The sequence below is a fragment of the Rhinolophus hipposideros genome (assembly GCF_964194185.1).
Source record: "Rhinolophus hipposideros genome assembly, chromosome: 6".
NCBI lineage: Eukaryota > Metazoa > Chordata > Mammalia > Chiroptera > Rhinolophidae > Rhinolophus > Rhinolophus hipposideros.
Genome location: NC_138052.1, coordinates 14,192,797 through 14,218,899, shown reverse-complemented (window position 1 = coordinate 14,218,899; position 26,103 = coordinate 14,192,797).

The window sequence follows — 26,103 nt, the reverse complement described above, 5'->3', positions numbered from 1 at the left end:
CTTGCTACTGTGATATGCACTTATATACCTGTTACTTTATTGTCCCTCGCCCCGACCAAACTGAGGGCTTTTATCCTCATGTTTTAGCCAGGATGAAGTAGGCCAGCTGGTGCTAACAACGCAGTGCTGAAATCTCAGTGTCATGAATATAACACAGATTTCCTTCTTTCTCATGTGGCAGTCTGTGTGGATCAGTGGGTAAGAGATGAGGTGGATGGGTGGTATCTCTTCTCCTCACAGTCAGTAAAGACCCTGACTGAGAGTCCCCACTTCCAGTACATATATCTCATGGAGCACACACCTCTCCTTGGCTGGGCAGAGAGGGGAGAAGACACAGAGAACTCACACCCATCTCTCTACTGGGGCCTGGAAGTGTTTCATATCACTTGGTTTCCATGGCCCCTTAACCAGATTAGTCACATGTGCTACTCAAAGGGCAAATGAGCTGGGAAGTTACTGTCTTCCTTGTCCTTCTGAAGGAGAACATTTCTTCGGTGGTGCCCAATTTCTTGACATGTGATTGTTTGCAGTAATCTTTGGGGTGTTGGTTGTAACTTCTCTTTCTGATTTTATTATTCGAGCCTTCTCCCTTCTTCCTTTGACGCATCTGGCTAAGGTTTATCTATTTTGTTTATCTTTTAAAAAAGCCAGCTCTTAGATTCATTCATCTTTTCTATTTTGTCAGTCTATTTCATTTTTTTTTGCTCTGACCTTTATTATTTCCTTTCTTCTATTAACTTCAGGTTTTGTTTATTCTTTGTTTTTTAGTTCCTAATATAATATTGTATTTCAACTATACTTCAATAAAAAGAAGACGGATATTGATGAGCAGAAGAGATGACTACCACTCTGATCTTGCTTCTACTCTTTAATATCCACAGAACAGCCTGTGTGATGTTTTTAAAACATACTTTTTATTATTTCACAGCTCTGATGGAAATTTTATATTTTCTTCCCATCGCCTTAAAATAAAACCCAAACTATTTTATAAGGCCTATAGACCTCATCTAATCTGGCCCTTTCCATTCTCAGGCCACTCTCCCCTTAACTCACTTTACTTTATCAAACTTGCTCTCTTTCACTTGTTAAATATTCCAAGTGCTTCCTTTGCTCAGGATCTTTCCACTTGCTGTTCCCTCTCCTTGCTTGCCCCTCCGTTTTCTCTTTGCTTGGCTAGTTCTTACACATCCTTCACGTTTCAGCTTCAATGTCATCTCTGACCAACTGAAAGTTCTATGTGCATAGAGACATTGGCTGTTGTGTCCTCCATTACACATTTAATACGTCATACAGTGCCTGGAACAAAGACGATTCTCAATAAATATTTGCAAAATGATTACATGCAAGAATGAATGAACAGAGGCCTCTCATATGAGTATGTAATACTATTGTTAGTCATCAAAAACACAGTGATGTAGAGCAGATAAATCACTTGGAACAGTAACTATTCGTATTAAGTTGCTAGTAATATTATGATACTCATAACTATTTTGTAGGTAACGATAATTCCAAGAATTTATAATTATCACCTAAGTACCATACATTGTTAATATAAAATATATAATTTTTTGAATATTGAATTACACAATGGAAGTAGAAACCTAAAGTTTGAGTGGCAGACAGAACGTGGAACACATTTTTAAAAGTAGATACCACCAATTCAGTTTTTTTATTTTTTTGTAAGACTGGTGGAATGATATTTTCTAAATAAAATATCAAATATAGTCAAACAAAGGATTTTTGTGTCATTTCCAACTGTGGAGAACCATCTTCTAAGAGTAGTTTTGACACTGTTATGTTGACATATCTAGGGCAATTTAATGGTTTGGAAGGACAATGGCATGGAATACATGTAATCAGAACTGTCATGAAAAATCTAAGACAAGTGGTTGTCATGCAGTCAGAACTCAACAGAAAAGACAGTAATTGGTGTACATGTTTTAAATGGTTACCAATGAGTATGAACAATGCAAATCTATATTTTATACCTGAGATGTTTTGTAGAAACTTGATGAAGTTAACAAGTCCTTATTAAAAACATTTTGGAGATTCCTTAAGAAATACTAGCCATGGTTTTAAAATCATTGCGAGAAATCCTTTCATTGGAATAATTAAAGTAAAACTTAAAGTTGAGTTTCCTTAGCAACACGACATTCAGACAGAGTCCTACTATTTCCCTGTCTGTTGCAACCCTCTCCTTAATAACATTTCTCAGCACATATTACACACTAAAATTGTTTATATTTTGTTATTTCTGACTTTAATTACATCGGGGCTTACATGGAAACGAGTATAAACTGAGAAGCTTCACAAACACTTTGTTATATAGCAGTCTGTGAAAAGGTCATCCAATCTTTCCTTTTACCTCTGAATATGCCCTTACGTACTTCCCCACCCTAAATCTGGACATGAAACAGCACTGTCCAATCTCTTCTTAGTCATATCTTCAGAAAAATCTGTAGACTGCCTTTAGAATGATACTCCTGAAACTTACATACCCTCATAGTAGGAAGGTTTTCCCAGCTGCTTTCACAGCTTAAGTCCAATCTCAATCTCTTTGGTCCTTTAAATACTGTGTCTCCTCTATATCTTTAAGAGGTGAATACATTCTTTGAGAATGCTTCAAATTAGAACTCAGAACTTTCTTGATGCAGTTCTTTGCACACTAGGAAAATAACTTCTCTGGTATTTATATGATTTTTTGATGGAGGCTGAGTCAGTCCCTGTTTATCTATCTATCTATCTATCTATCTATCTATCTATCTATCTATCTATCTATCTATTATCATCATCATCATCATCATCATCATCATCATCGTCTATCTATATCATTTATTAGGATGATCTAACTGGTCACTTCTCCTAAAGCTCAGGATAAGCCTTATATTCCCTAGACGCACTCAAGAGGTCTAGATCTTTTGGGGTTGAATCATTCATGTCCCATTCAGTGGTTTGTGTGAGGGAGCAGTCAGGGTGGTCCGCACTGCGAGCTGAACTTGCCGGCCCAACCTCTCATTGCTGTGCCCCCTGCCCCCTGGAGGGAGCCCCACTCTCCAACCGCCAGGCAAACCATGCCCTTCTGCTTTCACACTCATCTCCACCCCACTCCTTTAAAACCAGCTTCCAGGAAAACATGTGGCAAACTCCTTCCCTCAATATACAGATGGATCATCAGATTTTATGTTACAGCCTTGCTAAGACATTTGAGCAATTGCAGAATGTTAAGCTTTAAGTCAAAGGAATTAATCTTTGTCACTTATAACAGGAAAAAAATGGAAATAATTTAAATGACTAACATTTAGGGAATTAGGTAAATTATGACCTACATATAAAATACTTAGACATAAAAATTACATTTACACAGTATTTTAACTTTTTTCCATATACAATTATTAAACATTTTAAACTTGTAGAATTTCAATGGCAAGATATACTTATGTCATATGTTGAGCAAACACAGCAGGAGACAGTATAGTATAATAAAAGTATTTAAAATATTATAGAAAAAGTCTAGAAGTGTCGTTATCTTTCTGTGATGGAATTATGGTTTTCATTTTAATCATTGAAGCATTCCTCTATTATTTTTGCTGTGAGGGGGAAAAATGTAAGTGCAAACAGAAGAAAAGAATAAATTGCCACTGTGAGATTTTTAACACCTCTGTGTGTATGTGTGTGTGTGTGTGTGTGTGCACGCATGCACGCATCTCTGGCTATCTTTATCTATTTCCACCTACACTGCTTACTTGGCAGGAATGGCTCGGAGACTCACACGATCTCATGTCTGGGGAAGGCCTCCTTGCCTTTCCACAAGGCTGATTCTGGATGAAACGTTTGGAGATTTAGACCTGGATTTATATAAGTCTTACCTTACTGATATACCAAGACCTTTGGATTTCAGCCGTCACAGCATCCATGGTGTTGCTGAGGAATGCACTTTCTGGCCCTGTTATCTCTTAGTATAGAGGAAAAGAGCTTTGACATCAAATCGACTTCAGTTGTGGTTGACTTTACCGATTACTGGCTGTGTGACCCTGTGCTATCTACCTCGGTCAGTAAACCACAGCTTTCTCATCTGTAAAGTGGTAATGAGCACTACCTTGTTCTGGTAAGATAAAAAAGAAGAAATCTGTGTGTTTTTTTAAAAATAATCTTGCAGAAGTTCTCAAAAATGGATACTTTATTTCTCTTGACTCATGAATTACATCATACTTCCCAAATTGAGCATACTTGACAGTATTGGTTTTATCAAGAGTGGAGTCTGCCTCTCGTTTGTTACGATAAGTTTTTTCTTAGCATTCTCTGTGGCTGCACTTCTCTAAACATGCCTCGAACCTTGAATAAACAAAGTCCTGTCTTCATTCAAGCAAGCCATGGCTTTGCTCAAGAGAATAGTGGTTTTTTTTTTGTTTTGTTTTTTTTCCCCGAGTTAATAGAATAAAACTCTATTTTCTCCACAAAGACGAGGTTAGTTCTGCCAGAGTCTTTTCCCATTACCTGATGAGCACTGAGGAGACCATGGCATATTGATAACAGTACTAATTGCTAAAATTCACTTGTTAAAGAAAACAAAGTTTTCATTTTTGTACCATTATCAGTTTTTTTCTTTTATAATAAGAATTAACTTTAATCACTTAGCTCCTCTGTTTGTTTCCTGTTTTCTGTCATTTCTGAGCATTGGCAAGATCTTGTTTCAAACACTCAGCTAATCTAAACTAGTACTTAGAGCCCCTTGCCAATTTCTATTATTCTCAATCGCAGTGAAGCCCTGTGTTGACAGAACTCTCAATTCCTCTCCGCCCCTGACCCATGTTGAGGAATAAGTAGAAGACTGCAGGAGGTAAAAGGTAATTGTTTCTTTCCGAGGACATCAGTTGAGGGTAACTTATTTTTTTCCACTCATAGTAGTGCTTCACTCTGCCTCCTGGTGGTTCAATAAGACTAGAGTTTTTGCTGTCCTTTGTAAATATTGCTCATGGTTCCTGTAGGCTTGGGAGCAGGGAGTTGACAAAAAATAAGGTCTCAAATCTCTTCAAACACTCCGTATGCTTGCTCTGCTGACAAGTCATTAAGCAAGGCAAACTCCTCTCCCACATGGGCTGTTAACTTTTATTTGTTCAGCGCTGTTCTTAGACATGGCTGGCCTGAGCTCCAGTTTCTTCTTGGAATGAGAAGAGAGTACCCAGCATCTGCTTTGATTACAGCAGGTGTCCTAGTCAGCTAGTCTGGCCTAGCTCTGATGAGTCTTGAGATGGAACTTGGTACTTATGGTCTTATTCTTTAATTCATGAATTCATTTTTATAATTCAACAAATTTATTTTGACCACCTATTATTCAACCTTTCTAAGTACTAGGGATATATTAGTGACTATAGCTAATTTGAAAAAAAAAAAAAGAAAAAAAGAAAATTAATCTTTACCTTTCTGGAGCTTACTGTCTAATGGGGGTGGGTTAGAAAGTAAGTACACTGCATAAATTACTGTATGTAGTATATTAGAATATTGCAAGTGCTTTGGAGAAAAATAGAACAAAGTAAGGGTGATCAGAAAGTTCAGGGGAAGAGGTTTACAATTTTAAATAAAGTGGTCAGAGTGGGTTATACTGAGAAGTGACATATGAGTCAAGATTTAAAGGAGATGAGGGAGTGAGTCAAAAATCCATTTTTTCTATTTTTGGGAAAAAATGTTTCAGGCCAAGGCAAAAGTCTTGTGATGGGAACAATCAAGACATACTCATTAAATTTTCTTTTATTCTTGGCAGTATTAATGATTGGAGGTAGAGAGGTGAATCGAGTATGTTTCTTGCCTTCAAGGAGCTTATCGTCTAGATTAGGAAACAGATTCAAAATAGGCAATTTAAATATACCATGATTACTGATGAAACGTAGAGCTAAGGATGGTATAGGTTCCTGATAGGATGCTGTAAGAATGCCATAGGAGTGTAAAAAGAGATTTGGGGATGGTAACACTGGTAATCACTTCTCTTTTCTAATATTTGCTAAACAAGATTGGATAGAGTATATATCACGATGACAGAGAAAGATTTTCATGATGGGGAAAAAGGGTTCAAATTTGTTTAGGAAGATCTGTATGAAACATTCCATTTTTAAAGATTCCCTGTAAAAAAATAGTTCATTAGAAGATCTGAAAAATTCTCAGTAAATAAATTATTTTACTTAGTTTTGTGGTCTTTCTAAACTGATGAACAGAATCATTGGGAAAGGCTATTCTAAATCAAGTTCCATGTAGATAATCAGTTAAGGCAATGATGAGCTGGATGTCAGCGTATCCTGGGCCTGAGATAAGAATTGTTTTGAATTCATCCTGGACACGTCCTTGCTTTACTCCCCATTTTCTTCATCCATAGAATGAGAAGTTTGTTCTAAATGGTCTCAAAGGTCATTATGGTTCTGATCTGATTGAGTCCATTGAATTATTTTCTCAAGGCCATATGATAGACACAACATAGATTGATTTATTCCATAAGTGTGTATTGAGTAGCTGCTATGTGCTGTGCATAGTTCTAGATTCTGGGGCTACAGCAGTGAAAGGGATAGAGAATGCCCCTTTGGGAGTATACAGTCTATTAGGGGAGACTGGTGATGACTGTGGAAACATAAAATAAGATAATTTCAGGGAGCGATAGGTGCCATGAAGAAAAAAACAACAAATCACATGGTAATGAGAGAAGGAATAACTGGATGTTGAGAGAAAAGCCATGTTAGATTGATAGTTAGGGGACGTAACTGAGGAGGTGACATTTGAGCTGAGACCTGAACAATAAGAAGAAGCCGGACATATAATAACGTGGGGGCAATCTTCCAGACAGAAAAAAATGGTGGAAGCAAAATTCCTGAGGCAAACAAAGGATGGTGAGTTTCAGGTTTGGAAAGAAAGTCATCATAGCTGGAAGGAAGAGAACAAAAGTGAAAGGGTATGCCAGGGGTTAACAAACTTTCTGCAAAGTCTCAAATAGTAAATAGTTTAGGCTTTGTAGGCCACATTGTCTTTATGGCAACTACTCAACTCTGTCACTGCATCCAAAGCAGAAACAGGACTTAAAGTTGGGTGTGGTTGAATTCCAGTAACATATCATTTGTAAAATCAGACTGGATTTGATCCCAGGGCCTTAGTTTACAGACCCCTAGAGCAAGGCATCAGGTTTTCAGCCATAGATAATGACCAGCTCATGTAGGTCATGGGAAAGACCTTCTAACACATTCTAAGCAAAAGGAGGTTTTCAGAGTGCTTTGGCAGTGTAGTGACATGAGTGGATTATGTTGTGAATGGCTACCTTGATAGTGTTTGAAGAATGGATTACAGGGGCAAGACTGCAAGCAGGAATCCAAGGTATGATCAAACAATACAGTTAATATTTAAATTATTTAAAAAATGTATTACAGTAAAAGACACGTTGCCATTAATCCCCCTCAAAATACTCCCTCTGGCTTTGAATACACTCATCCCATCATTCTTGCCCTTTCTGAAGCAGTTCTGGAAGTCCTCCTTCATATCTTTAGTTGTGCTGTTTTGGCTGCCTCAATGTCCTGAATCATTTTGACTTTGGGGAAGAGCCAGAAGTCACATGGTGCCAGATCCAGTGAATACGGTGGATAAGGACACATCATAATGCTTGTGTTTGACAGAAATTGCTATACCAGAAGTGATGTGTGACACAGAGCGTTGTCATGCTGGAGGATGAAGTAAAGACACTCAAGAAAGAGGACTTCCAGAACTGCTTCAGAAAGTGGCAAGAACAATGGGATAAGTGTGTTCAAGGCAAGGGGGAGTATTTTAAGGGAGATTAATGGCAATGTATTTTTTACTGTAATACATTTTTTAAATTTACAAATTGACCATATCTTTTGATCACACCTTGTAAAATAGCCATGTGATGCTTATAAAAGCACAATGAATGTGATAGCTGCCCTCAACAAGCTTACCAAGCTTATTATTTACATGGAGAGACATAGCAGAAAAAGAAAACTATTAAGTGTGAGAGGGTTAAAGGCTCTGAGAAGTCCTGCTGAAAAGAAATTATTTTCATTGTTCATCAGAATGCTGGTGTATATTATGAATCTCTAAGTGGAGACTATAACATATGTGTATGTGTGTGCAATTTGCCAGTAAATAGAAACCTCCTCTCTTCTTTCATTTCTGTAGAGTAGCTCCTGAGATTAGTTTTTATTACAGCCTATAATAGGCAGTATTGTGTAAGGTTAAAACTGGAGATAAGAAATAAACTGTGGAGATTCTTGAGTACCAGATCCAGTTTAAAGTTGGGATAACGTGTGTTTCTCTTTACTGCCTTATTATTATTTTTTTTTTTTACCTCTTAATCCTGCTAGTAATCCATAGTGGTACTTAGTCATTCATTTATTCATCCATTCACTTATCATTGCATCATAAACTATATGCATAGCACTGGCCAGGTCACTGATTAAACAAAGAAACAAACAAAAAAGACACACAATCTCTCTTCTCCAGGAGCTTCTGATCTCAAATAGCTGCCTTATAATCCATCCATGACTGGTTTCAAAGATGCCTGCAGGGGGCACGAAGTCTAGGACCGGTTGCCTAAATCCTTGTTGACTGATGCAATAGACTTTAGTGATGAAGAAAGAGTTTAGTGATGAAGAAAGTGCATTGTCTGGTATGACAGCCACCAACCAAATGTGGCTGTTGAGCCCCTGAAATGTGGCTAGTAAATGGACTGAGACGTGCTGTAAATGTAAGATAGACACTAGATTTTAAAGGCATAATTAAAAATTAATGAAAAATAATAAGTCAACAATTTTATTACATGTTGAAACAATAGCATTTTGGATATTAATTTAAATGAAATATTAAAATTAATTTTAACTTTTTATTTTAACCTTTAAAAAATGTGGCTACAAGAGAATTTAAAACTACACATGTGGTTCATAGTATATTTCTGTTAGACAGCACTGTTCTAGATTCCCCAAGCTAGTGTCTCGTTTCATGGCTCCTTAAGCTCTTAGCATGCATGCCAATAGGAACTAGTCTTAAGTAGAGAGCTGATCAGAAACTCCGGTGAGGGTATCCTCAGCCTCAGGTTCCAGGGCAACTCAATCATTGCACGCATTCCCTTACTAAGAAATTCCTGGGTTCCATCTGGCTGAGATTCCCCGGGATAACGAGGAAGACTATTGAGAAAAAGTTGGGTTCATTGAGATCAACAGCAAATCTCTTGTAAGTTGCCTCATCTTATTCTTAATAACCCACTCAGTACTTCTCATACGGGGGATTTAGATAACTTTTTTTGATTTTCTGTTTGATCTCTGAGCAAATACTGACAGTCAATGTATGTGACTCTTCATTCTTTTTGCAAAAAAAATAGTTCAAGTTTTACCTACTCCATAAAGTGTACTCTCTCCTTTAGCCCCTTAAAGCATTCATTTATCATTCAATACATGTTAAGCACATCTACTATTTATTTTTTGTGAAATAGTTCTGGTCTCTGCAAGAAAACTTAGTCCTGTCTTGGGTTTCTTTGTATCTTAACCCACAGCACAACTCTTGCAATTCCTGACTCTCAGTAATTGTCTCGTTTTTGTTTCTGTCACTTCATTATCTGGAACACCAGAGCCTTGTATTATGTATAAACAAACAAACAAACAAAAAAATCCACAAAGAAATTCTACTTTGAAACAAATTCCTGGCTTGCAAACTCATATTGGTGGTCTTTGTTTCTTTCCTCAGTAGCTGTTCTTTCGTTTCCTCTGCTCCCGACCACACTAAACATCATTATTCCATTCTTGAGAGTCAGACTTCAGTATTACCCAGGCAGACAAACAGTTTCTCAGTCAGTCTCCCTGCAGTGTGCCCAAAGCACTGAAATGTTTTTCCAGTCTGATGATTTTGAATTTTCCCTCTACCAATCCTACTGCCTCTAGCAAGAACGGTCAAGCCATACTATTCGATTAAAGTGGTTAATGACATCTATACTCCTAAGGCAACACATTCTAATTAGTGATTTGTCACCTCTGCTAGTTGTCTTCACTAATAGGAGGCTCATTGTATGTCTGATACTGAAATTAGAAATAGAAAAGTCACCAGAAATGTTGTCTGGCTCAATCTTGTTTTCTTAATTACAAAGGAAAGCTAAATAAATACTAAATACCCTCCTAATAAAAGGGAAATGCAAACTTAGATTAGGAATGGTGAACCACCAATAAAAAAGCACATTATCTGACAAGGAACAAATAAAGAGAAGGTGGGCACAGTATACCGAAAATCTATATAGAAGAGACAAAAGGATGACATATACCTTTGAAGAAGATTCCTATGAAGAACCTATAATTCTAGAAAGTTAAGTGAAAGGTGCCCTGAAAGTATTTGAAAGAAGTAAATCACCAGGGGTAGGTGGGATACTGATAGAATCACTTCATGCCATAGAGACTGAATCTGTCAATATCCTAACAAGAATATGTCAACAAATATGAAAAACAAAATAATGGCCTACAGACTAGAAACATTCAACGTACATCCCAATTTTCAAGAAAGGAGATGCCAAGGAGTGCAATAACCATAGAACCATTGCTCAGATTTCTCATGCAAGTAAAGTGATGCTCAAGGTGATACAACAAAGGCTTCTACCTTAGATGGAGCAAGAAATGCAGGATGTTCAAACTAGATTCCGAAAAGGAAGAGGCACTTAAGATCTAATGGTGAACATTTGTTGGATACTGGAGTGCTCCAAAGAATTTCAGGAGTTTAGTCTGTGTTTTATGGACCACAGTAAAGCCGTTGATTGCATGGATCGTGAAAAGCTATGGGTTGCTCTGAAAAAATGGTCACACCTCAGCACTTGATTTTCCTGATGTGTAACCTGTATTGGTAGAAAGCCACTGTCAGGACAGAGTATGGAGAGACAGAATGGTTTCTTACAGGCAAAGGTGTCAGACAAGTTGCATTTTATCTCCCTAATTGTTTAATCTGCACACATAATATATCATACAAAAAAAAAAAAAAAAACCCGGCTAGACTCAGAGGAAGGAGAAGTGAAAATCGGTGGAAGAAATATCATTAACTTAAGATATGCAGATGACACCCTTTTACTGGCAGAAAGTAGCAGCGATTTGAAATGACTTCTGATGAAAGTGGAAGAAGAAAGTGCCAAAGCAGGGCTGAATTTGAACATCAAGACAAAAACAAACAAACAAACAAACAACAACAACAAAAAAACATGACTACAGAAGATAAATACTCAACTTTTACATAGATAATGAAGACAGTTAAGTTGTTAAAGATTTTGCTTATCTTGGTTCAGTCGTAAATTCTGATGGAGACCGCAGCCAAGAAATCAAGAGAAGGCAGACTCCGAAGGGCAGCATTGGAAGAATTAGGGAAGATCATCAAGAATAGTAATGTGTCATTAGAGACCAAGACTAAGGTCATCCACACCCTTGTATTCCCAACCTATGTATGGATATGAAAGTTGGATAGTGAAGAAAGCTGATAGGAAAAAATGATTCATTTGAAATATGGTGCTGAGAGCTCCACACATCCCCTAAAGCACTGGAAAGATGAACAACTAGGTCTTGGTGCAAATTAAGCCTGCAACATCGCTGGAGGCAAAGATGACAAAACTGGAGCTGACCTACCTCGGGCACATCATGAGAAAGCAGACTTCATCCTTGGAAAAGACAGTTGTGGAAAAATAGAAGACAACAGGAAAAGAAGAAGACCAAATATGAGATGGATTGACTCCATAAAAGAAGCCACAGACATGAGTTTACAGGAGCTGAGCAGGGATGTTGGGGACAGCACCTCGTGGACATCACTCTTCACAGGGTCAGAGTCAATTCAACGGCTTGAAACAACAACAAATAACCTCCTTCCCTGAGTAACAAAATGGAGAATGTAGGCAGGGCATGGGACTGGGAAAGTAAAGATATGATGTGCCTTTGGGGGTGCATTATTATTCTGACCTGCATACTCTCACTGTATGTGAGAGGCATCCATTTATTGGCTTGGGAGCACAGTGTGGTTCCATGGTAAAGCACAGTGTTTAGAGTGAGGTACATTTCAGCTTCTGACTCCATCACACACTATGCAAATAGAGGGCCAGCATCTTGGGTGTGCAGTAGTACAGGACTACATGAAAATGGTTCCCTGATCTTAGGGTTTAATGCCTTGTGGTTGCCAACTTGAAATTCTTAATAATTTTAAACTTGGGTTTGTGTTATGTAAGTGATGTCCAATGGGACACTGAAATATGCCTGAGCTTGCTGGCTTTCTCACATCCGGCCACCTCCCCACCTCTCCAGGGCACCACTGCTCCTGCCCCATGATGGCCCCATCTTCTGCCCCTTTCCAGGGATTTGAAGGCAGGCCTGGGAGAGGTTTGGGGTTGAAAGCACCTACCTGGCATGCCAACTGGTGGGGCTGGGCCACAGGTGCCATGAGGGTATACCTCGGCTCCCAGGGAGTGGGACATTAAATAGCAAATAAAATAAACATCATGACAGGTAAGAGAGGGACCACAGAAGAAAAGAAGGAGTTTTATCCTGCTTTTATCAATAAGAGGTCAATATTTTCATGTTGAACTGGGCCCCACAAATTTTGTAGTAGCTCTGACTCTGTAACTATAGGAAAGTTTCTCAGCCATAGATCCTCTGTGTATCAGCCAGGGATAGGGCTCGATTAGAAAAAACACTAGGGTGTGTGTGTGTGTGTGTGTGTGTGTGTGTACATATACAGATATAAACGTATGTGAGTCACACATGAATAGACAATGAAGATAGCAGCCTTTGGAGACTGACTGGCTGCTTCCCACAGTGGTGATACACCTTTATCAACAGAGGAGGGTGAGGTCATCAGAACGCTAAAGTTACTGAATCTGTTGCTGTAGATAATGGTAGAAATGGACCACTGGACAGGAGATGCCACCTCTTTCGGGGAGCATAGCTGTTGCCATGCCTTGACCTAGCAGGGCAAGAGAGATGGTGTTCACACTCACTGACCTCACTCTCTTCCTGTCCGCTCATCTCCCGCTGGTGGCTTCCTCTGGCAGAAATGGATGGGAAGCACACTGCCGGGACCACCATTGATGTGGTCCACTGAGATCAGTTTCTCAGGTCAGAAATGGGGGTCAAGGGAGGTCAGTGGGTGGGGGTGAGGGAAATAGAGAAAGCCTCGTTCGACTTTATATGGTGGCTTTGAGGAGTACATGAAATCAAGTATGTAAAATACTTTGTACCTATAAAGTGCTGTTGAATAGAGGCAGAGATATTTATTGTTAGTATTCATGTTATTTATCTCTCTGGAGAAGCTGGACCAAGTTTGAATTCAGGTGGTAGTGTACGTAGACTGAAGGAAAGTCTTGCTGCATTCTTTTTTTTTTTTATTTTTTTACTGGGGAATATTGAGGAACAGTGTGTTTCTCCAGGGCCCATTAGCTCCAAGTCATTGTCCTTCAATTAAGTTGTGGAGGGCGCAGCTCAGCACTAAGCCTAGTCACAGTTTTCAATCTTTATTTGAGGAGGGCACAGCCCACCATCCCATGCGGGAATTGAACCAGCAACCTTGTTGTTGAGAGCTTGCCCGCCAACCAACTGAGCCATCCGGCTGTCCCAATCTTGCTGCATTCTTGATTCTGTCACGCTACCACACTCAAAGGGGGTGATGTTATGTTAAGGTACAAAACAAAGTTCCAGTGACATAGCCTCATAATTGGTAATACAGAGATCAAGGGGGTGGGTACCCTGGGTTCTAATCCTGGTCCTGACATATTTCTGTAAAATAATTGAACAAGTTACTTACCTCCTCTAATTCTCCCCTTACTCATCTTGAAATGGGATGACTAATAACAGGCAAATTGTGAGGATTGATGAGATATCAAGAAACTACTTTTAGATACCAGTGGTGCCCCAAAAAAAAAATGTATTGAAGTGGACACTCTGGTCAACGTTGCTCAAGCAGTAGTTCGGTGTAACCAGAAGTGTCTGGACGCCGATGGTAACCACTTTGAGCATCTCTTGTAATTAAAAGTGAAACGTAACTTGTATTCATCTTTTGTTATTGGTGTATATTGAGTATTACGATTTTAATAGTTTTCTTTCTTCAAATGCGTGTACATGTTTTCGGCACCCTCTCTGTATGCTTCTCTTATGGAACAAACCTGGAGATCTAGGTTGGTGAGCCTCTGAATCTGCAGGTCTTTCCTAATCATCTCTTACTTCACACTTGAGCTGCTTTTCAAGTGATGTTGAAAACACATAGAATTTTAGTTCTAGGATCTGTGGGGACATTGACCCCAAACAAGCAAAATGAAATAACATCACTTTTTTCCATGCTTAAACGTTCTATGGTACCAATTGTTCATGAAGAGTGGAGGAAAAATTGAACTTGTTTCTCCAGCAGCCCATGTGTTAAAGTTGACACTAAGAAAGAAAAGTTGAAATGTGAAACATCTTATTGAGTTCTAGTTAAAGAGAGATGTGTTTAAAATACTTTGATGTGTGGCTTTAAAAAAAAGAGGCAGGCAAAATGTTATTAAGCAGAAGAACACAAAAATATAGAAATATAAATCAAAGCAAGTAACATATTTAATTTACTTACTGATGCAATTCATTTTGTGTCAGCAGCAGATGGTGAAGGAGAGGGATGGGGAATGCATTGTTTTCATTTGGGTCACTTTTTTGGCCTCCAGGGAACTTTCACTTAGTAATGTACACACACATGAAAGGAGTAGGTAGGTAGGGAGGGAGAAACAAATCATTCTCATTGGCCCAGATTCACTCACTGACTTCTTCATTAGTGTCTCATGACAAGGAAGACAGTCCATGGTGTGGTATAAAACTCCATTTAGAGAGCCATTTGCAACATTCAAGCCCCATCTTGGGTACTTCTCATGTTAGTTTGAGAAGAAGAGACAGCCATCTTAAAGCCTCATTTCTAAGTAGACTATTGAAAATGTGTCCCTCTAGATAGGAAGAGAGAGGACCAGGATGTCTATCTACCAGAATCTTGGTTAGAGACACAACTAGACTCAATCCTGTGTTTGAGAATCACTCATGATAGACAGAGGTTCTTAGAGATAGAAGGGTCCATTAGAGGTGAGCTCCCAGTAGGTTTTAGTGTGGACATAAGTTTTCAACATCATAGGTAAATATTAAAGAGCAGGGTTGCTCGATCACATGGTAAAGGTATGTTTAGTTTTGCAGAAGCCATCCAAGTTTCCTCCAAAGTGGCTGTGCCATTTTGCATTCCCATCAGCAATGCGTGAGAGTCCCTGCTGCAACACATCCTAGCCAGCCTTTGGCGTTTTCAGTGTTCCAGATTTTCGCCGTTCTAATCAGCGGGTAGTGGTATTTCACTGTTGTTTTAATTTGCATTTCCCTGTTGACATATGATGAAGAGCATCTTTTCATGTACTTATTTGCCATCTGTATCTCTCTTGAGAGATCTGCTAGGGTCTTGGCCCATTTTTTAAATCAGGTTATTTTCTTATTGTTGAATTTTAAGATTTTTTTTTTCTATATTTTGGATAGCAGTCCCTTATTAGACATGTCTTTTGCAAATATTTTCTCCCAGTCTGTGGTTTGCCTTCTGTTTATTTTTCAAGACTCACTTCAAGTATCAAACAGGATCTTCCATAAACCAAGATCCTATTTGACCTGGTTATATTGACACATTGTACCAAAGTGAAATCCTGATGAAATGGCCTGTGTGCCCCACAGACAAGCTGTGCTCCCTCAGGTCAGAGAAAATATCCACTGTTGTCTCACTTGCGTCTGACTTACATGTGCACACTTGAATAAAGGATTGTGTGAATGATCTTTCAATTTTTGGCTCTGACTCTTGCCTATTAAAGAAATTACTTATTTCTGAGTTTTTCTTTATAGTAGAGATAAGCAGAGTACTTCTTTTATCAAAATTATAGTAAGAGTCAAATTAAATAACGATTGCAAACCCATAGCCCTGTGTTGTTACATAATAGAAGCACCTCTTTCACGTCAGTCTGGTATCTTTGCAATGCAGCCCCCCTCCCCTCACTTTTCTAGGCCCATTTTACCATCCAGACTCTTGTTCTTCACCAGTGATCTTCCTCTTTCTCTTATCGCAATGATCTTAAAGTCCACCCGTCCACAAAGCTTTTCTTAACTAAATAGCTTGCTTTGGTCTCTCTTTATCTATTTCTCAAAACGTGCCTTCAGTGTCACCATCTCTTGAAAACTTCCCCTCACTTCCCACCCCATTTAAGAATTTGACAATGGATTTCTTTCTCTGATATCTTCAATGAGACTGTACACCCTTACATGGTCAAGGCTTTGATCTCCAGTTCTTTACTCCCAGCAGAGTGACATATGATCACCAGGTAATAAATACGTCCAGAGCTCAAGTTAATTGAAGCAAGTTCCTTTCCTAGGTCCTTTGCTGCCTCCTAGTGTTGTGGCCGGGCTCCAGGCTGAGAGAAGTTTCCTCTGATCTCCAGCTCACTCCGAGCCCTATGGATGGGTGAACACTTGCAGACAACAGACTTGAGACAGCTGACTGCTGCTGAGACAGGTTCCTTAGGAGATGCGGCTGTAGTACAACACAGAGCTCTGTGGTCCTGGATCCTAGATTGTCTTCCTTACAGCAGACCCTTTTCGCTTCATCCCCTTGCTACTTGTTGGACTTTCGTGGAGAAATTTTCAAAGACTTTATTCCCTACCTCAAATACCTCCCTCCTTCTCTTGACCTGATTGTTGGGAGTTTTTTTATTCATTCTTAGATTTTTAAGCCTAAAGGGCAGCATATGTTAATATTCAAATATGCTTGAGGAGAATAAAACAGGTATATTTTTAACCCCAGTTATCCAGACTGTAAATGAATTTCTGATCCTGTCAAGAGTTTTTTGTTGTGCTTTGGTTTGTTTGTTTGTTTGTTTGTTTGTTTTTTAGTTCCAGGTGTACAAAACAATGTGATAGTTAGACATTTACACCCCTCACAATGTGATATCCCCCCCAATCTAAAGGCACCTGGTTTCTGAGAAGGTAAAACGGGGTCACTTCAGTGGAACATACAGCACAAGAAAGGCAGTCCCCGTATACTCTATAGGTTCCTTTAAGGTGTTGTTTTGGCTTAGTACACAAAGAATAACATGGCATAGTAGAAAGAACAGGGGTTTTGGAGGAAATACTGGGTTCAAATTCCAGCTTCTTTAATCTCCAGCTCTGTGGTATGCGTAAGTGTCTCAGATCCTTAGTTTTGTTGCCCGTCAATGGGGATGGCAATGCATAGCACACAGAGTATTGAAAAGATTGAATGACATTACATATGTAAAACAATTACTAATTTAAATTGCATTAAGGGATTCTTGTTTTTGACATGCAAAGAGCATAGCTTTCATGGGAGTAGAATGCATTGATTCCCATTATAAAGTTTGTTCTTGAATTTTTCAGCTGCCTTGTGTGTCCCTGGCACTTCACCTCTTAGAGGAAAGACATGATGGCTGATGGCTTTAATATTCCGTGGGTTACCACAAGGCCTGGCACTTAGGAGTTTAACAATGTTTCCTGAGTAAATGAAATGCCTATAGCTAAAGGTGCTGAAACGTTTTGACTTTTCATTATACACTCCTATAATTCTTAGGCCTTTTCTTTACTGTTTTAGAGTTGAAGACTAATTACACCCTACATCTGTACCCCAATTAAATAGACTTTCCTCTATGCATCACCTTTCTTTTGCTTTTCTCATTCAAAGCACGATCCAGTTGTCATGTCCTCCTGCTATTTAGATCTCTCACCAGCTCTCAGTCAAAGCTCCCAGATGTAGCTTTCATTGCATATGATGTTTTTTTAATTTGACTTGTCTTATCTATAATCACATCAAGCCACTTATTTGTTAATAGGCTGTTGGGTGGCTTCACAGCTGGAATTACTACCCATCATATTTCATTTCCACAAGGACATCCTATATTCCAGTCTGCTTTGTGCATCTTTTCCTCTTGCTGAACTGAGTCAGCTTCTCTCACTGTACCTCCCAAATCAGCTATTCATTCCCTCCCCCAAGAGGTTGTCACTGATAATTTCCAGGTTAAATCTTATAAGTGGAAATTGGATCCACAGCTGGAGTGGAAACATAGTTCCTTGGAGTTATTACCAGACTCTGGTTGTAATAACTAGATGTTACGGGTAGATGGAAAATTTGAAGGTGATAGATTTCCAGTGCCTAGGAATCAGAATGCCATCCATGTGGTGGTAAATAGGGTGTGGATTGCTTCCCCTTGGGGAAGGCAGTATTTGTACTTTTTCACTCTGGGTCCATAGCAGCGGGATTCAAGGGAAGTAAGTGGTTTTCAGTAGTTTTTCTGTCATTTTATGAGAGATAAGTTAAATGAAGTGATAACGTGGGCTGGACAACAAATGAGTTGTAAGTGATTGGCCAATCGTCTAGGTTATCAGCTATCCCAAATATAGGGGATATTTTTTTTTTTTCCAGAATAGAGAAGTTTGATTTCTTAGATTCAAACAGAAGTAATGGCAGATCAAATAATAGCTTTGTTTATTTAAAAAATATTTATCTGAGGATTCCATGGTACCAAAGCCTATGCCGTAACTTTGATTAATTCGGCATTGATTAATTCAACAAATACTTATTAAATATTTGTCACTATTCCAGGATTGGGAATATGAGGTCAGTAGAACACAGATCCCACCCTCACGGAGATGACTTCGTAGTGGACAAGGCTGATAATAAAAGAAGAACAGATAAATCAGACTTCTAAAGTACAAGGAAGGCAATAAAATAGGGAACTGTAAGACCATCTTGGGTTGGATGGTCAAGAAAAACTTCTTATAGGAAGGTTGATGTTCATGAATCCATAATTGCTGAAGAATATTTGGGTAATTTGATGGACTCTGAATTGGGGCCAAGTCTGTCCAGATCCCTTCCTCACAGTGGATCTGAGCTGATGGGTCCACACAGGATATACTATCAAATAAGTAGTGTGATGGCTTATCTTCAAATTGCCTACCTTATTGTCCAACTCAGGGTTTTAATACTCTACTCCCTGTCATTACCTTGACTCGTCCAAGGTTTTAAATCTACCTTAAACGCGCTAGGCATTCTCTACCCCCTTGGATGCTGGAACAATCATCTAAATTTTCTTTTCTGATTTACCCTTTGTCATCGCTCACAGAAGAAAGCAATTTGGGTAGAAATAAGGACTCAAAGAGGTATGCATTAAAAAGGAAAGGACATGAGGGACAAGAAACACAGTTAGTATCCACAAGTTGCAGCCCCTAGACAGTGAGTCAACAAACATGGTGGATCTGGGGACCAGGGCTGGGAGAATACTGCAAAAGGAGAAGAGAAATGCCAATGACAAACTAAGCCATTTTTACAATGTGTCCTGGGATTGGTCCTGGGTATAGAACTGAGGCTCTCCACTAATGCCTAACTCACACAAAATATATAGTGTATACAGAATATAGTATATGGTGTATGCAATGTAGTGTATATACTCAAAATAGAGTAGTAGTGTGTTTTTATGTGCAGAGGACTCCAGTCATGGACTGTTTGAAACAGCTCCCACTGGACATGTCAGCTTCTGGTGGTTGTGTTAGACCAGAAGTATCTACCGAGAAGATACTCTTTACAGAACACTGTTCTTAGCAATAGGGACTCAGCGATGAATAAGACAAGCAGAGATCTCTCCCTTCAAGGGACTTGGATTCTAATGGGGGATACAGGTAGAAAGTAAACAGATAAGAAGCAAATAAATAAGTGATTTCAAATATCAATAAGTACTCCAAAGGATATGATATAGATAGTGGGTATCTGTGTTGCTTTTGCTCTCTGAGGGGTACAGTTTCTGAGTTCATTCACTCAACACAGAGGATTAAGTACCTTCTATGCTCCAGATCCTTACCTAGGCTGAAAGGATTCGTCAGTGAGTAAACCAAATAGCCCTGCTTTCAGGAAACCTCTTCTAGCAAGAAGAGATGAAGGAAAAAATAAGTTCAAAGTGTAATGACTATATAATAGGTATCATAAACTATATAAATATTTAATGATTTATATAATTGATCTATATGTACACTATAATTATCCTTCCTGTTTTATTACACAAGAAGCATCATGAGTAAGTGCAGTCATAACCTGAAAGATGGGAGGGCAGAGCCACATGAGAATATAGGAAAAGTGCATCCTGAAGAAAAGGGGCATATAAGCACAGGCTCTGAGACAGGAATGAGCATGGCACCCCAAGGCATGGGAGATGTCCTGTGTGACAGAAGCATGGCTGGGATATGAAGTTGGGGAAAAAGACTGGGTCAATTTAAGGGGGAGGACGGGAGTGGTAAGATCTGAGTTTTAAGATTTATAAAATTCTCTCTGGTGGCTGTTGGATCATAGACTGGGGCAGTAAATTTGGTTAGAAATCTGTTGCAGAGGTCTAGGAGAGAGATGGTAGTGGTTTGGACTAGGGTTGTAGAAGGAAAAATGGTGAGAAATACATAGATACGAGCAGATATACAGAGGGTGCCAGAAAAACGTATACACATTTTAAGAAAGGAAAAAACTATTAAAATTGTGAAACTCAATATATACTGACAACAAAAGATGAATATGAGTCACGTTTGACTTCTGCAATTACAAGAGGTGCTCAAAGTGGTTACCATCAGCATCCAGACACTTCTGATGATGGCGAACTACTACTTGAGCAATGGTGACCAAAGTGTCCACTTGTATACATTTTTTTGCACCCCTGATATATACACATACAACGTGTCATATATATAATGAGAAGTGTGTGTGTGTGTATATAGATATGTGTTTGTGTATGTGTATATATATGTGTGTATATATGTATATATGTGTGTGTGCATATATACATATATATATACATATATATACATATATGTATATATATATATATATATATATATATATATATATATAGAGAGAGAGAGAGAGAGAGAGAGAGAGAGAATAGTAGTGTGTTTTTATGTGCAGAGGACTCCAGTCATGGACTGAAACAGCTCCCACTGGACATGTCAGCTTCTGTGTGTGTGTGTGTGTGTGTAACTATGTAATATGTATTTATTATGTAGAGCTGATAACATTATAAGATGTTATCAGAGAAACTGAGAAACTGAGGTTTCTCAGAGAAAGAGAAAGAGAAAACTGAGGTTGTTCCCTAGGTTTGGCCTGAAGGGTTGAGGGATTTTGGTGTGCTATTTACTGAGAGGGAGAAGACTTTGTGGGGGGTAAGGAACAAAGCTGGTGGGGACAGATAAATCATTCAATAGCAGAATTTTAAAGTTTGACTCTTACAAGTGAGGATGTTAAGTAAATAGATCTGAGACTAACATTTTGAGGAGAGGGGCTGGCATTTAGGGGGAGTCAGTGTCAAAACAGTATTTACGCTCAGGGAAAAGGACAACATCCACCAAAGAAATTGTGTAAATAGAGAAGAGAAGGGGTTTGAGGACTGAGCTCTGGGACATTTTAAGACCTGGAGGATTAATAGATGATTGAATCAGCAAGGGAGAATGAGAAAGAATGGCTTTTGAGATAGGAGGAAATCTGAAGGAGTGTAGCATATGTTGGTGCTGAGAAGTGAAGTTAGAAGGCAGAGAATTAAACATTTTTTGAATAGGTATATGGTTATTAGTGACCTTAAAGAGTACTTGGAGGCAGGGGGCAAAACCAATTAGAGTGAGTTGAGGAGGAAAAATGAAAATAAGAGAGTGTCACCAAGTAGTATAAACAGGATTGTTTTTATTTCTTTTAATGAATTTTGCTGAATAGCGAAGTAGAGAAAAGAGGTATTTATTGGCTCTCTGGATTCTGCGAGGAATATGCCATGGTGAAAAAAAATGGGGGTGAATTCTGAGCATTGTTTTCCTCTCTAGAGCTGGTCCCTAGGTGAGTCTGCAATGAAATTTCTTTAGCAAGAAGGCAAGAGGGGAGGGCTCCCTTCAGAATGCTTGTGGGCTGCAGCTTTCCCTCCTGTGTTCTACTCACAGGTGCGGAGTGAGACAGTTGTTCCCCATGTAAAACTTGGCTTTCCTGACTGTCCCTTCTCTGCAGCCTTGCTGAGTAGAAGAAGGTAGGCAAGACCCAATTAGAAACAAAGCATTTAATAACATGTCCTCACTGTGACTTGGGGCATGGAAGAGACCAACTAGAAGGAGCAGAGGAGATGAACACAGACCTCTCCAGGCGAGTGGCTGCAGGAAGCCGCAGACCCAGAGAGAGAGGGCCCATCGGATTCTCATCTGTCCTCCTGGTTAACAAGTCAGCAGGCGGAATCTAGCTTGTATATTCAGTTATTAACAATCGGTATTCACTTCGTACTTTGTTTTCCTTGCTTTAGAGGGGTTGAAGGTCTAGTCTTCTGTGAGTAGAAATGTATCAATTACAGAGAGAAAATGCATATCATGTATCAGTACGTCAACTGTGCCTTGTTTCCAGAGGGTGAGTTCTAGATTGTCTGAAATAATGAACGAAGGGGTGTGGGTAATTGCCAAGTAGTTGATATATTTGGGGCTCATACAGACCACAGTCACGACAGTCTTCTAACCAGAGCCTTATCGAGGAGCCACATCTTCTTACGGAACTCTTCACGGGGTCTGCACTTCTGATCTTGAGTGCAGTCTCCAATCCTCCTCTGCACATCTCTCAGCACCATATCTTATCGTCAGGTACACTGCATCTTTGTTAGCAATCTCTTCTCTATACTGAGTGGTGAAGTACAAAATTCACGAGCATGACTGGAAGTGAAAAATTTGGGAGTGACTCGCTGTCCAGGACAAGATCACAGAATTGTAAACAACTCCATGCACTATTTATTGACGTCTAAAACTGACAGCTGATGGGAAAAGAGAGTGGCGTGGCGCACCCACCTTTAGCCCGCCTTGGAATAGGCTGACAGGTCTTTGGAAGTCCTCTACCTGAATAATAGATTTACTTGAAATCAACCAAAAATAATTTTTAAAATTCGTGATTGTCCTACTCCAGCTTTCTTCCGGATAAACGGACCCTCTTTCTAGCTTTAAACACATCAAGCTTTTATTTGGCCTCTGGGCCTTTGCACTTTCTGTTCCCTCTGCTTCAATGCTCTTCCCCAAGCCCTACTTATGGTTGGTGTTTTCTGTCTTCTGGCATCAAATGGCATCCTCTCACAGAGATTGTCTCGGGAAAATTTAAGGCAATCCTACCCATGACACTTTTATTTTCCTAATAACATTTCTCTAAACTTGTGTACTTCTTTGTTCACTTTTGTGTCTCCTCCATCAGACTGTAAGGTTTCTCAAAGCAGGAATTTTCATCCTTCCTGCTGTATGCTGAGTGCCCAGCACAATGAGGGACGCAGGGTTGGTGTTCAATAAGTATTTGTTAAACAAAATGACAAATATGACTGCTGTGGAGAATATTGTAATTTAAAGATACATTTCAACGAATGTTTTACTGACTCTCTAACCACACTGTCGTCTCACGCTGTAAGCACCCTGGTAGCAGGGACCTCATGCTCTTCCTGCTTGTCACTCCTCTCATCAGAGTGTCTGACACATGACAGGTCCTTAATATTTGTGGAATCAATGAGTGATTCAAAATTAATTAGTATTTGGTATTTCAATATAGTCAGAAGTATAGCTCATGTTCAAAAATAAACATATTCCCATGGACAGGATTTAGTATGGTAAACAGAATAGTGTCTCCTCCCACAAAGATGTCCTAATCCCTAAAACCTGTGAATATCACCTTGCATGGCAAGGACAATTTTGCCTGTGTTATTAAGGTAAGTATCTTGAGATAAGGAGATTATTCTGGATTATCCAGTTCAACCCAATGTAATCACAAGGGATTGAGGCAGGAAGGAAGGTCAGAGAGAGAGATGTGATGACAGAAGCAGAGGTCAGAATGACACAATTTCTGATTGGGGGATCACAATCCAAGGAAGGTAGGATTCTCTAGACCTGGACAAAGCAAGGAAATGGATTCCCCCCGAGAGCTTCTAGAAGGAATGCAATTTTACCAATACTCTGATTTTAGCCCAATGAAACTCATTTCAGATTTCTGACCTCCAGAACTATAAAATAATGCATTTAGGTTATTTTAAGCCACTAAATTTGTGGTGCTTTGTTAGAGCAGCCATAGGAAACAAACTTAGTTCCTCACATCAAACCCATTGCTCTTGCTCTCTTCATCTCTGTTCCCTGTTATGTAAAGTGCCTAAGTGACATAGGTTGCATCTCATAAAAGGGAGCTCTGGATTACGAGATTGTTCCAGGAATCTGTATGCATTATAGGAAATAGATCGGAAGTTTGTGGAAGACAATACATGACTGGAGCTGGTAATGACAGGGGATAGGGCCTAAAGGGGGAGATGTTACTTCTCTCCCAGTTTGGTGAAGAACAAACCTATGTTCTTAGAAAATCACAAATATTGTCTTGGATTACAAAGAGAAAGAAAAGGAAAAGGAGAGAAGGAAGGAAGGAAGGAAGGAAGGAAGGAAGGAAGGAAGGAAGGAAGGAAGGAAGGAAGGAAGGAAGGAAGAAAAGAAGGAAGGAAGGAAAGAAGGAAGGAAGGAAGGAAGGAAGGAAGGAAGGAAGGAAGGAAAGAAGCAGAGGGAGGAAGGACAAAATGAAAAAAAATATTATGTCTTTCTCAGATACGTGCCCTTGGCCTCTCCAAGCCTACACTTACTTTATGTGCCACTTGCAAATGCTGTGGAATGATTTCCTCTTTAGCCTTGTTTGATTCTAACATTAATGGTTTTCTTTTTAAGATAAATTTTGGTCCCAGTGATTTAGAATAATATGCAGTCGACCTTGGAAATTATCTAATCAGTATTGTGATTGACATTATGAAAAAGCTATTATTGGGACCATGGGATGTATTGTGGGAGTTGGGACGAAGAGAACAGGGAAAGAGGAGGAGGAACATTTACAGATGAAGCCAAGGTTGTTCACGTACACTATTAGAGGATGTAGTAAAGTTGATAGAAAAAGCACAATCCTTGGGGTAAGAGGAATCATCTAGAACAAATGTCAATGAGTCATGGCCCTCCAGCTATAAATAAAGTTTTATTAAAACACAGCCAATACTTCGGTTTTAGCTCAGTGAAATCCACTGATGCATGGATTTGGCTGTTTCCTACACCAGTGGCAGAGTTGAGCAACTGTGACAGAGACTATATGGCCTGTAAAACCTAAAATGTTTCCAGTCTGTCCCTTTAAGGAAATATTTGCCAGCACCTAACCTGGAAGAATATAATACATATTTGTCAGTGTGGCATAATGTAAAGAACAGATCAACTCTACCACTTACTAAGTTTTGGACTATTGGGCAGACCATCAATCCCTCTGAGCTTCAGCTCCTCAGCAATGCAATGAGATTCCTAATTCTATCAGAACATAAGTTCCATGAAGCCAAGGACATAATCTTTTTACTGTTGCATTGCAGTATCTAGCACAATGCTAGGTGCTTTATAGACATTCAATAGATTCTTCTCAAATAAAATACTATCTACCTCTTAAGGTTGCTCTGAGACATAAATAATATGTGTATATCATTTAGCATAATTCCTGGTATATAGTGAGCTCAAAATAATCAGTACTAAGTATTTACACATGCATTTTGGGAATATTCAGGTAACAACATGTAGTAGTAGTTGAATATGTTGGGAAGTCAAGAAGAAAAATTGGACCTGAAAAATATAGATTTGGATGTAATCCAGTTAGAGGCAACAGGCAAAATCATAAAAGGAGATGGACTCTTGAGGCTTAGTGATTTATCTGAGGCAAAATAGAGCTGGGGTGCATTCTGTTCATGGTTCCCGGGATGGCACATGCCCAGGATCTAGGATATCAGGCCAACAGAAACCACAGATTTTTTTCAGGGAGAAGTTGTAGATTCGGGCTGTTGTCAGGTAGGAAGACCTTTGCTGGCAGAAAGACCGGTCATACATACCCTGTATCTACACAGTCTTAGCCTGGTCCAGGATGAGAAGGGAGTCGGGCCCAGGGATGTGTCAGGGCAAGGTTCCCTCTGATGGTGTTCATGAACTCTCCCATCCTTTCTGTTTCCTTCTACCACCTCTCCCACGCAAGCCAGGCTCAGTACTCAGATAACAAAGCATT